General features: G+C 25.2%; 1 protein-coding gene across 3 annotated transcripts in view; it reads left to right on the top strand.

The window, feature by feature from the left end:
• Positions 1-13,304, top strand: part of LOC136975146 (transient-receptor-potential-like protein) — a 106,077-nt gene that overhangs the window by 65,368 nt on the left and 27,405 nt on the right. Inside the window, exon 1 of one of the 3 annotated variants that reach the window (XM_067270172.1) lies at positions 10,927-11,041. The exons of the other annotated variants lie outside the window; for them this stretch is intronic. The gene's annotated coding sequence lies outside the window, so the exon portion shown is untranslated. Of the gene's footprint in view, positions 1-10,926; positions 11,042-13,304 lie in introns of those variants that run through there. 3 annotated transcript variants of the gene reach the window in all.

Here is a 13,304-nt window from a genome sequence, read left to right as displayed (position 1 = left end):
TTTATTATAGTTTTATTTTATTTGTAGTTTAATTAGTATAATACTTTAAGTATAGTTTATATTTTTCAATATTTATACTAATAACGTTTTAATTATTTATTTTAATTTTCGAAGCGATCGTTGATCAAAAATGGCTTTCTAAGATGCAATATTCCTCTTATATGAATAAATAATTTTATATATAAACCCTTATTACTTAAATTGAATATTTTATAACGCCAAATAACGTTTCAGCTTATAAAAGAAGTGGAAATTTTAAAATATTTAATAAACACTTAAATAATTATACATCAAAATTAAAGAGCATTTTATCATGAAAAATTGATCAAAGAGATCAATTTTTTTTAAATTTTTCACGTTTAAAAGTCATGTTAAGTAAACCTATTATAAAATTTTACAAGAAAACATTAAGAGAAGTTTAGCAAACCTTTCAAAAAAAAATTTTTTTTATACATTTTTTAATGCCCAGATTTTCTTTACTTCAGATTTATTTTCTCTTTTATGACTTTTAACGCAAATAAGGAGAATATCATAACTAGACAAAAACGATCATAAAACAGACTTTAAATCGAATTGAGATTACGTAATAAATTTTAATTTAATTTAATATTTTTAAATAATTAAAGTAAAAGTAGCATGAAGTTAAAAAGTAGATAATGAGTATAGAAGCAAAGTATTGTATCTGTAAGAGTTAACAGTTCGGAGCAGGTAAAATGAGAATTTATTGGTGGGATTTAGAGTAAGAATTAATTGAGGAGAAATCGATAAGAACGACGAAATTTCTACAATAAGAAATTAAATTTACTAACTTTAGAAAGTTTATTATGTGTATAATAGTCTGATTATAAAAATAATAAAATAATTATTTTCGTTTCACACACGAAATATTCTAATAAGTAGACTAATTTTGCAGGCAGATAATTATAAACAATAAATTGAGAACTTTTCCTTATTTTTTTTTAAATACAAATCTTTGATATAATTTAGTTATAATTAATTTTATATAAATCTCAATACAATTTCTACATATTTAATAATAATAATGTAACAAAAAATTTTATTACGGACTTTAAATGCAACAATTTATAATGATACAATATGAGCTAAAACTCTGTCAATAGTCGTATTATAAAATTCTTTAAATATTAAAATAGGATAATGTAAAATATAAAATTTGTAAAGATAGATGAAGGCCGAAGAAATACACATTTCCTAATAAATTTTATTCGGTGCATTTATATATTAATTTTGTTAAATTCTTAATTTTATAATTTTCAGAAAAAATGAAATAATAAATACTAATTTTTTTTCAATTTACAGAATTCATTTTGTAAAATAGTATATTAAAAAAACAGAAAATGAATTAAATACAATAATTATTAATGAGCAATTATTTTATTGTGATTCATAATGCCGGGCTGAAATTTTTAATCGTAGTTTTTAATTTATTTCATTTATAATATGTGCTCTCCATTTTCAAATTACCATTATCTTGCCCCTGTACATCATACTTTTCCTGTTAGCAATCGAGTCTTGCCAGTCATCTATCAACTGCTTTCAGGGGAAGTTTTGAATTGAAGTAACGTGACTTCAGGTTTGCATTTGAACTATCTATATAGTTAATCGGGATGTCTCACCTCTGGGGTTTTCATATCTGGTTTCTGATTTCATCAATATAACTCCATTCTCGAGATTAAGGAAAGGCAGTCGGACGGATGGACAACAGTAGACAACAATTTTATTCAAATTGTAACCCAATAATCTATTTTTTAAAAGTAAAACTAAGTTATATATGTCACTTTTTTAGAAGTAAAAGTATTATTTAATACAGTAAAACTCCTCAATTTGAACATTCGAATAGTCTACATATCTTTTCTAATTTAAATTCTTTTAATTGAAGATGGTAAGTATCTGCAACATAATGAAAAAACGGAAAAATTTTAACATTTTTAAATACTTTTTAAGCTTTCGTGTGATAGAAAGGATGATACAATACTTAATTTATATTTTATTATCTACAGTAGTTAATGTAATGCTTATAGTCTTCCTCATCATGTTCAGGACATTTCTCTATGTCGAATTCAGTACATTCTTGTGAAACAACTAGTGTCGAATTTAGAAAGGTTTACTATATAAAGCAGTGATGAGCAACCTTTTCTGGATGTGGACTGCGAATAAACTTCATAGACTTCCAGAAACTGCATATATTTTTCTTACTGAGTTGCAGGCTTCTGAGAGTACAGATATATTTGATATTTTAGTATATAGTATACTAGAGGTTAATATTAATATATGCTAATGATATACAAACTAATAATATAAACGGTAGTTTATTTTCACCTTTTCACTATTTAAGTTTAATTTGAATGTTCTTTATCAGGAATATCAATTTAATTAATGCTGCATAATGGCACGAGACAGAAAACAAGACAATCAAATGGTGTTGACAAAGCCCTCAAATACTCGAATTATAGAAAGTATTAGAGGTTCGAGACCTCGAATATTGTATTGATAAACAGACTAGATCTGAAACTAAAGTATATTGGTACTCAGCAAACTTAAAGTCTACAACTCCGTAATAAAAAAATGGCATGCAGGACGACCCGCAAGACTCCTATGAAATTCACTTGTAGCCCGCTTCAAGTGAAGGCTTCTCGTTACTAGTTTAACACATGAATAGTAATTTCGTTAGATAAATTAGCGATTAATGTATTTAAAAACTTAGTAAGTCGAACTGCCTTAACTCAGAGCTGTACAGATCCTGGACATAGTATATAATTCCAAATATAGTGAAACCTTGTTAAATCGAGATTAAAGGGGGTGAAAGAATCTCAATTTCGAGTTAATTTCGAGTTAAGGAGTTTAACACTCGATTTTCTCAAAATTTTCTGTGCCCGTAAATACCCCGTCATCAAGCCGTTTTTCAAGAATCTGTTCTCTGAGTTGTGTACAGTTTATTGATCATTTGAGTGCATTGTCAAGAAGATTCCTTGTGTCCCAGACCAAGTCAGAACGCCTGTAACATACTGTATCAGTGAAAGGATGTCGACGCAAGATTGTAATGGTATGGTATTGTGTTTGGCTTGAAACCGTAATGTCTGTTTATCTTAATCGCCTTAATTTACACGGAATGTAAGAGAAAATGAAGATACAAATCATAGGGTGGAAGGTACAAGTTAAAAGAATTAAAAGTACCGATAATTTCGATTTAACGAGACAGTATTATATGGAAAATCATATATACTATATTGTGCTTGGGTACACAGTTCGATTTAGCGCCACTTCGAATTAACGCAATTCCACTTAGTGAGATTTAACTGCATTTTAAGAACGTTTCCATACTTAAAACTAAATTTATCTCAATATTTAAGTATAAGTTATTTTAAAAACTCTTTAAGGATGTGCAGAGATTTTCAAAATTAATCATGCGTTTGATTGAGTCAAATTTTTCTCATTAACTATCAAATTTATAAATGCCTTTTATGTAATTTAGGGTTCATATTTCGTAAAGTAGTTTTACTGAATTTTAACTCAAAAATTGCTATTTTCGCATCTAAAATGCAATAAAAATACTATAAATGGATAAAAAAACAAAAACTCTTTAATACATTATAGATAAAGTTTCGAATTAATATTTTCAAGAGCCTAAAATTTGTATTTTTGAATATAAAATTTCCTGCGTTAAAATTGCTTAAGAAATTTGAATAATGTATTTCACTGTTATAAAATTCAAAATATTTAGCTGATTTAGCTTTATTGTCGAGTGATTCTCTCTCTAAAACAAAGTTACACTGTAAGAAATGTAAGAAAGAAGCGAACAGACAAACTAGAAAATTTACGATATCATTGTTTTACTACTGTTGTAACTCTTTCAAGTAATAAAATTCAGATTTGTCCATTCGTTCGTAAAGTCACTTTTCAAACACACTTTGATTTTATGCACAAATAACTTTTCATAATTTAATAGTTTCTGCGGTTCCTTTTATTAAAAATTCTATTAATCGCTATATTTTTCATTATTTTAATAAGAAATTCAAGAAGAAATTGCAATTATAGATTTGCTTAATTAAATGAAATGTGTATTTCTCCGAAGAGATAAAAAAAAGAAAGAAAAATCCTTCGAAAGTTTATAAAACTTTACCAGATGCTTCGGATGATAATCTAATTTAGTTTTTACATTACTTTTCTAGATTGGAATATATATATATATATATATATATATATATATAATATATATTTGTAGTGTAAGTAAACTTTAGTATTATATCGTAAACTTGATGGAATTCGCCATTTTGAAAAATAAGTCCAAAATCAAATAATGCAATTACCGAATAAAGAAATATAATTCGAATTTTAACATTAGCAAGATATATCGTTTTTACTAACCGAAACAAATAAACTGCTATTAGACAGACCAAACAATTTACTACAAACGAAAAGGAAGCCTAAAAACAACAAACCGGAGCAAATCTTGTTACTTCAAGATGGCCACGGAAGCCATACATATAATCAAAGAAGGGAAAATGTTCTGTTTATCTTAACATTTTCATCATTTCTTTTTTCCTTTGGCATCGCATCCACATTTTCCCTTCCTATTATTATTATTTTTTCCTTATTGAATGTTAGGTTATTGTCGAAAAATAGCGGAAATATTTTTGAGAATAGGTGATTTAGGTCAAAGAAGATTGGTTTCATTTTGTTTATGGTTGGAGTTTGATCTCGTTAAAGATGATCGAATGCCTGTCCACCTAATCGTTCTCTTCTTATACAGGAAATTTATTACTTTCCTTTCAGTAAATGATTAACTATTAATGAGTAAAATTGTGTATAAAATTATTTCCCAAATATTTTGAAATATATTTTTCTTTGTGGCATAGAATAACCAAAGGTACTAAGGCAATGATCGATCGTTGTTGTCTAGTTCCATTTTCATAATCGATTATTGTTACCTAATTTGTGTTTGTATACAAATATTATTTGGGTCTCTTAAAATATAGGAAATCTTTCCAATATTTATTTAACTTTACGGTTTGTTAGTTTAATGATGCTTTTTGATTTTATGGAAAAAAGTTCTGATATACGTTTATTGGAAATTCCTTCCGTTTATCTTTGTGTATAACTTTAAGATACGTTTTATTTAAAAATTATTGTAATTTATTCATAAAATGCATAAATATTTTATCATCAAATAGTTAGATATATATATATAGGTTGATAAGCGATAACATATTTTTATCAGAGAAAATCTTTCTTATTGGAATATTTTAGAGAAAACAAGTCAGGTCCTATATTGTTTTATTTAGTTATGTTTGCCAAAATTTAAATGTGCTATCTGGCAGAAAGCCGATTCTATATACATAAGAAATGTTTACCAAGTTTATCTTTTTGCTCTCAAAAGATTGTATATTGGCATCTATAGGCAAAAGTTTGAAGGAGTTTTCGAAAAAATCAACGAACTGAGATAAAACAAACATTGAATTTTGTGCCTGTCAATTTATTTTCGCAGATTAATCTGCGTAGAAAAAGCTATATTCCATAAGACATTATTTATTTAAGACAAATTGTGTTTTATCATCGTTTACAGACTGACACAATCCGTCCGACCGCCCGTCTATCTTCGCTTTGTAAATCAGTTTAGTGTGAATAAAATTGCTAACAAAATTCGAAATATGAACATAAAGATATAAAGAAATTTTACTTTTCTATTATTTATTCATTATTCATTTATTATTTATTTATACTACGCCATTTATTTATAACTTATAAGTAAACTAATGCCATCTCATCTAATTAAATTCTTTTTATTTAATCATAAAGTTTCTTTTATTACAAATATACATATATATATATATATATATATATATATATATAGATCATAAATAACCAAATTAAAAACAGAAAAAATGAAATATAATCTTAAAAATTTATTCCCAAGATTAAAATTAATATAAAAATACATAAAAAATGTATAATTTTAAAGTTGAATTTAAAAAAGATTTAAATATTATGAAAGTAAAGAAAAATCGATTTCCATTCTTTCCTTTCATATTTTTATCCACTAGCTCTTAACCTGATAAAACAAAAATCTATCGTTTTTAATTGTTTAAAACTATTATTTGTAATAAAAATTTATTTGTAAATTATACTTATTATTATCTTCTTACTGTATGTAAATAATGAAATACATATATGTATGTGTGTAATATAACACACAGCTATATAATTAATACATATATACTGTAATATAAAATATACTGTAATAATTATATATATATAATTATTAAAAAAATGTTATTCGAATTTAAAATCTGAAATGTGTTTAATTGACAGTTTTCCATTTTTATTGCTAAGGAGCAATATAATTAAACAGGGAATTTTAACTAGTAACTAATTAATCTACTCTAGAAACTATCGATAATAATTACGGAATAATAAGAGCTTTATTAATTACGCGTGTGAAATTAAACTGATAAAAATAAAACAATACTTTTAGAAGACATTTGCAATTTTTACCTTTTTAAAGAATAGAAATTTCTCGCTGGAGGTTGTTATTTTGTACAAATAAAAATGCTGCGAATAAAAATTATTTTAAAAATTAATATTAGATTATTTATTATTATATATTATCTTTAAAGCGTTTTAAATAATTTACTAAAATGTTTTTGTTAAAAGAAAATGGTTAAACATATGAATAAATATGAGCATATACCAAAAACTTTGTGAAGAATTTATATATATATTTTTTCTTTTTATGATTCGAGATAAGAAAGGAAATGATCATAGCGTAATATAAATAGTAAATAGAGATAATAACAATCAATTTTCATCGCTAAAGGGCATTCTTCCCGCCTCCTCCAAAATAAAAATTGGAATGAATAAATATTAAATTAGAACTCTACGTATTCTTCCTAAAAACCATTACACTTTTCAAAATAAATGAAAATTAATAGGGTTTTTCTATATATTATCGTTATATTTATTTTAATTCTTATAAAATTACAATTGAAATTGTTATAAGTGCCCCTTTTTTATCGTAAATTATATATATATATATATATAGTTAATTGTATTTAAAGTGAGAGAAAGATATAAAATTAATGTACGAGAATTATGTGCCGTAATAACTTCTCGAAATTTCTTTGTTGGCCAAGTAATACTTTTCTTATTAAATCTAATATATTCTCATTTTATATTTAGAATCCGAATATATTAAAATTCTATATTTAAAGATCTTGTAATTAACAATGGAAAATTTATGAACCACTGTACTAAATTTTGTAGCCATTTTTCTTATATGTATGAAAATAAATTACAGTTATTTAAATAAGGATTTTATATACATACTTATTTGTATTCTGAGTTACAGTTTTGATTTATTATACAGTAATATTTATTTATATTCGGATGCACTGCTTCTTCTAACAGCATTGAGTCTTATATCACCTTTAATATCACTTATATTTTGTCAAATATTCTTTTAAAACGAATAAAAAAAAAACTTATAATAGCTATTTTGATATTATTTTTTAGAATATATTTTTTCTAGTGTTTACATTCTTTCAGTAAATTTCCTTTTTTAACACATGCAATCTATTTAAATATAAACTTGAGGTAAAAATAGATTTTCGTTGCTCTATTAAATATCATATTTTATGAGCACGAAGATGTAAATTTAAAAAATAAATTAAATTTCAAGTGTTCTATATAATAGATGAATATAATTTATACCTTTAATACGGTAATTTAACTGCTCGTCTATGGTAAGTAAAATATATGTATGTAAGCTTATAAACACAAACATAAACTATACATACGATCTATGAATATAACAATATTAGTTGTAATTATAAACAAATGGATTAATATAGCTAATAGCTGTTTATCAAGAATGATCTTTAGTAATTGTTGGCTTGTTATAAAAATCAATATTGTAATAATATCGCGCTGTATCAGTTTAGCAATAAATATCAATACTTAGTTTAAGTTTTATAGTATTTCATCCATTTAATGTGTTTTTTTAAAAGTATTAACCATTTAAAATTATAATTAAAGTTAGCTTTTTTAGTGTTTGTGGGTTGTAAAGAATTAAAATTAAATAGATTTATTTATTTAATAGGATACTTAAGCTGCTATTTAAAACTCTACTAGCAAAAATGCTTATAATAAAATACGCCGAACTCCCGATTATCCGTTCTAATTAGTGTACGGACGTGCACGGAAAACACGGATAATCGAGAGTTGCAAACATTAATGATAAATAATGCTAACTCATCCTTTGTTCGCATAATAAATGCTGTACATTCGAGTACATTATATTAAGCTAACGTCTTAATTCTTTTAAGAAAATTTAAACTTGAAAATAATTAATAATTACATACAGGATTAATTAATATTTATTAATGACATTTTTTTAAATATTGAAAGACGAGAAGCATTTTAAAAAAAATTCGTTTAAAATATTACTAATTTCTCAATATATCAATAAAATTTAACATATTCCTATTATAATACGCGATAAATAATTTATAAGTATTTATTGATCAATACAATCCGCAACGATATTTATGTTAATAGTGAAATCTTCATATTTCTGCATCTATTTACAAGAACCAGTCGAAATGGAGAAGAAAAATAATTTTCGATTTCATTAATATTTCATCGCGCAAAAAGAGATCTTGCTTCCATTTTAAAACTGAAAAATCAAGTAAGTTCTTTTTTTCGAGATGGATTTTAGTGCGAGAAACATAAATAACACGTAAGAAGGTATCCATCAGTCACTGTATATTGCTTGAAAGAAGTGTTTCAGAAAGACCTGAATGGAATGTTATGGTTTTTCTGGGATCCATCAACCGCAAACAAAATTGCATCTGCCAAGCAAGCTTGTAACTGGAAAACTTGAAGTGAAACGTCAAATCGATTGAACATAGCCCAACACAAAGAGTAATGCAAGAGTTTATAAATATTTATTCATCGAAACAGATCCTTTCAAAATTCCAACTTTAAAGATTACCTTTAGTAGATTGTGTAGAAAAAATATGCAAACTAATGATCTGATTTTTTTTCTTTTTTTCCATGTTCGGGATGGGCAGTATTCCAAACAACTGCTCACTGAGGTAATTAATCATGAAGTTTTGTCTTTTCTGATCAGTGATGATGAATTCTTACCCCTTTTGACTTAATTACACTGTAGAATGAATATTATCGAAGATCAAGTTGTTGACTACAATTTACATAACCAATTGAACTGTATTTTGTTTTTATCTTCCTGAAATTCCAATAAGACTGATCATAAATCAAATTTGTAACTTGGATTCATTTACCGTTTGACATTTGCATAGTGTTGCATTTTTTGATATAAAACAATTTCTCTAAACGTAAACGATGATTTGAGCAAATTGTTAATATTAACTGTAGGAATCGTTCACTAATAAAAGATTAAAAAAAAACAATTATAATTTAATTTGTTAAAGCGTTATAATTTGTGTATCGAACAAAAGAAGGGTGCCATTTTTTATATGATTTTGTAACGTTTTTAAATGATAAAGTATTTAATTAAGATAACTAGTCTTAGTCTTAATAACATTTAACTGATTTTTGTGTTACCTCGTATATTTATAAGTCTAATATTATGAAATTTGGTAGATTGTTTTATTGATTTTACACAGGAATAGCCACAATTTGGTACAAACATAGTAATTAGTTCTGACAGGATATTGGTGAAAAATGGCATTACTAAAGCAACCTGTTGGCAATAATTTATTTATTACTTCCTTCATTAGTTTTGCTACTGTTTTGTTTATTTTATATAAATATTTTATATTATTAAAAATCTTTTCAAATATAATACATATCAAGTGCGATTTATATAATAAAATTAATTTGAAGGAAGAAAAATTTCGATAATATTTTCTAATTTCGTTTCACTAACTAATTCGGTTTAAATTGTAATTTGACGCCTTGTTACGCTAAGAAATCGAAGATTTGTAATTGAAAAATCAAGAAAATTTCAAATATCCATTACTTTCACAGTTATTTTAATAGATTTTGTAAATTAGAGTTACTTCAGCTAAGACGATCAGATTTTAAATATATATATTCGTCTTATTCTTTATGTTTTATTAGCACAATAGATATGAGGCAAAAATTCAAAACGAAATTAATGTTAATAGTAATTACCGGTAAAACAAATGTAAAATAAATAATTAGAATTAAATTCGATGTATATAATAATCAATTTTGTAATTGAATTGTTGGAATTATAACGAGCGATAAAAGAATGAAATTCTTTCACTAGTAATCGAAACTACTGTAGTTTATTATGCAAAATAATTTTAAGCGTAACATAAAAAAACTTTACACCAATCAAATATGGTAATTTAATTTAAAATTTCATATTTTGAGAAATACGAAATTTCATCAACCGTATCGTAACATTTTTCAATCTAGATTTTACTTCACTCGGCACTAAAATCATTTTTAGCAAACGTTTTCTTCTGCATAATACTTAAGAGATCTTTTGACGTGTAACATAGAAAACACATTTACTTTAAAAGCAATTATTTCATAAAGTTTTACTCTTTTCTTTTTTTTTAAAAAAAAAAAAAAAATAAAATATAGCATGTTTGTCCTGAGTTAATTTTCTTTCCTAGATATATGAATAGAAAGAAGGGAAACGAAAATTGAAGAAATATATATAATATATATATATATATATATATTATAAATTAATTACGTTGCAAAAATAATCACTTTTCTAATTTATGCGATTATATTTAATATAAATTTGGAATTTAGAAAACGTCTTCTATTGTTACTGTAGATGTTAGCGAAGTTCACATGTAAGGTTTTGGCTTTGTCTGTCGAGCTAATCTAATTTTATAGTCTTGACAGTATCGTTGCTGCTTTAACAGCTGACAAAGCACACAAAATTGGATTGTGAACCGAAACTGCCGCACCAACATTCTTTATGTTAATTTCCATGAAGACAATTCGTGAAAGTATACTATGACTGAAATGTTTAGCCTTTAAAAGTCAACTGAAGGTAAGTGCACAATTGCTAAAAGCAATTAAGAATTGATTGCTGTTTTCTTTAAAGCAAATAAAATTTTGCTTTAAACCAAACAACTTTCTCTATTGTTTATGTAAAAGAAAAAAAAAAAAGATATAATGTATATATTCAGAAACGCAAGGAAAAACAAGAAATTTTATTGTAGAATTTACTTAATTTTCCCAGTTAAATACGCAATTTTAAAGTAATTTTAATGTAAAATAAAAAAAAACTAGAAATCATTATATGATTATTTATTTTTCTTTATAAATAAAAAGCATTCATTGAAATGCTAATGAGAGTTCCTTCACATTTACGTTAATTGTGTTAGATATTTAAGAGTAAATATTCGTATTCTAAATATGCCATTATAAAAGAATAAATTTATCATCTTTTCTTGGATCTGAAAAAAATTGATTCGCAAATTTAAAACTAACTTATTATAGGTTTTCAAATGGAATAAATAATTGAAATTTTCTCGCTTAAAAGAAAAATCAATAAAAATTTGGACTTTCTTCCAATAAAATTTTTATAAATTACATAAAAGTTCACCTTCCTTAAAGAGTTAACACCTAAATACGCGCTTCTTTCTTCGTTATTTTGAAGTGTCGTGTCGAAAAAATGATGTGAAAAGAGATAGAGATATAAATAGAACGAGAATAACTGCAGTCTTCAGTAAAATATTTTTTTAAAAAATTACGTGGGAATAAAAATTAAAGTAAAAGTTTTCAATTTTATAAAACTCGTTCAAATGGGTCGCTTGTAATAACTGTCATTTCTTATGCCAACAAACAGTTCAACATACTTCCTGTATAACAATATAATTTTTTAAAGTTTTTATTTCTATCTTATACTTGAATCGATCGAATAAAATTATAAAAAGGTCATTCTCTTCTGCCCCAAATATAAATCCATTTAGAAGTTCCTTATGCTCCGTGTCCTAAATATCCAACTTTATAAATGTACTGTACATAGGCCTATCTATTAAATTTTCTACGGTGTTAATTTTCAATTTAGTTCTAATTACATAATGTGAGTACGAAAGACTTTTTTTCAGAATTTATATAAATAGTATTGGATTAATTCGGAAAAGTTTCAACAGATTTAACGATGGCGAGTAGAAAAATTAGATTACGAAAGGCATCATTTTATGAGTACATAAGAATTGTTTTCTTTCTTCTTCATTTTATTTCTGTGTCATTATATCCAATATTTTCGAGCTATCGTCGTTTCTGACAACAACCATTTAGTGTTCAATGTTCCATTCTGCAACTTTCGTATTTCTTTCTACCATTTACTGTAATCTAATCAGTGCGGCTGTATCTTTTCCATTTTTTATTTTTACCTTTTCTCAATTTTTCAGTTTCGACTCGGTTGTCCTTCAGTGTCCTATTTTTTAATATATTTTTTCCATTCGATTTTTCGGTTCTGTTTATCCGAAAAGAAAATTTCTTTACAAATAACCAAAACTAAACATACGAATTTCTAATTACGTACTGTACGTCGCCTTGATTTTTTTTATAATGCACATTTTTACATACTTTTTTTAAAAAATGAGATAAATTTTTTCCTATTCTGCGACGTAAAGAGAGAAATTTCAACAGAAAGAATTAGAAAGGAATTTATATAATTGCAACAACTAAACACGTCAATCTGCATCTAATTTAAATTTCCTAAAGTGAAAATCCTCTCTACTGAATCGGAACATACATACTATATTTCACATGGAAAACAGGAACTTAATATGTACATAATTAAAAGAATCGTTTTCTCTTTCAATTTAGCTTTTTTGTTTTTTTTTCCTAAAAAGTCTTTAATTAAACATAACACATTTTATATTAAATTGTAAATAAATATTATAAAACGTCATTAGTTGTTTCTAGAAATTTTTAATTATTTTCCTTTTATATTGTAAGAATTACATAATTAATAAAGATCTAAATATCAATCTAATAAATGAATCACACATGCTGTATATATTATTTATTATTTAGAAATTTTAAGTTGAAGAACTATACTGTTGTAGTTAATTACAATTCTTTAAAAAAAACTTTCATTGATAAATTGCAAATATTTTTTTAGAATTTTCTAGATATAATTTAATGCAAATCAATTTAATCCATTTAATTAACTCAATAACCGAATAAAAGAAATGAATTTGACTAAATATCGTTGGAAACGAACTGCGGCGGAAAACGTTTATTGGACAGGAAAATTGCTTAGTTTGAAGGAAAATTAATTAATTCGTTTTTAAAAA

Source organism: Centruroides vittatus, unplaced genomic scaffold, assembly GCF_030686945.1.
Source record: "Centruroides vittatus isolate TY-2023 unplaced genomic scaffold, ASM3068694v2 contig_364, whole genome shotgun sequence".
Classification (NCBI taxonomy): Eukaryota; Metazoa; Arthropoda; class Arachnida; order Scorpiones; family Buthidae; genus Centruroides; species Centruroides vittatus.
Note: the sequence above shows the minus strand (reverse complement) of the source record. Positions and strands in the feature narration are given on the sequence as shown.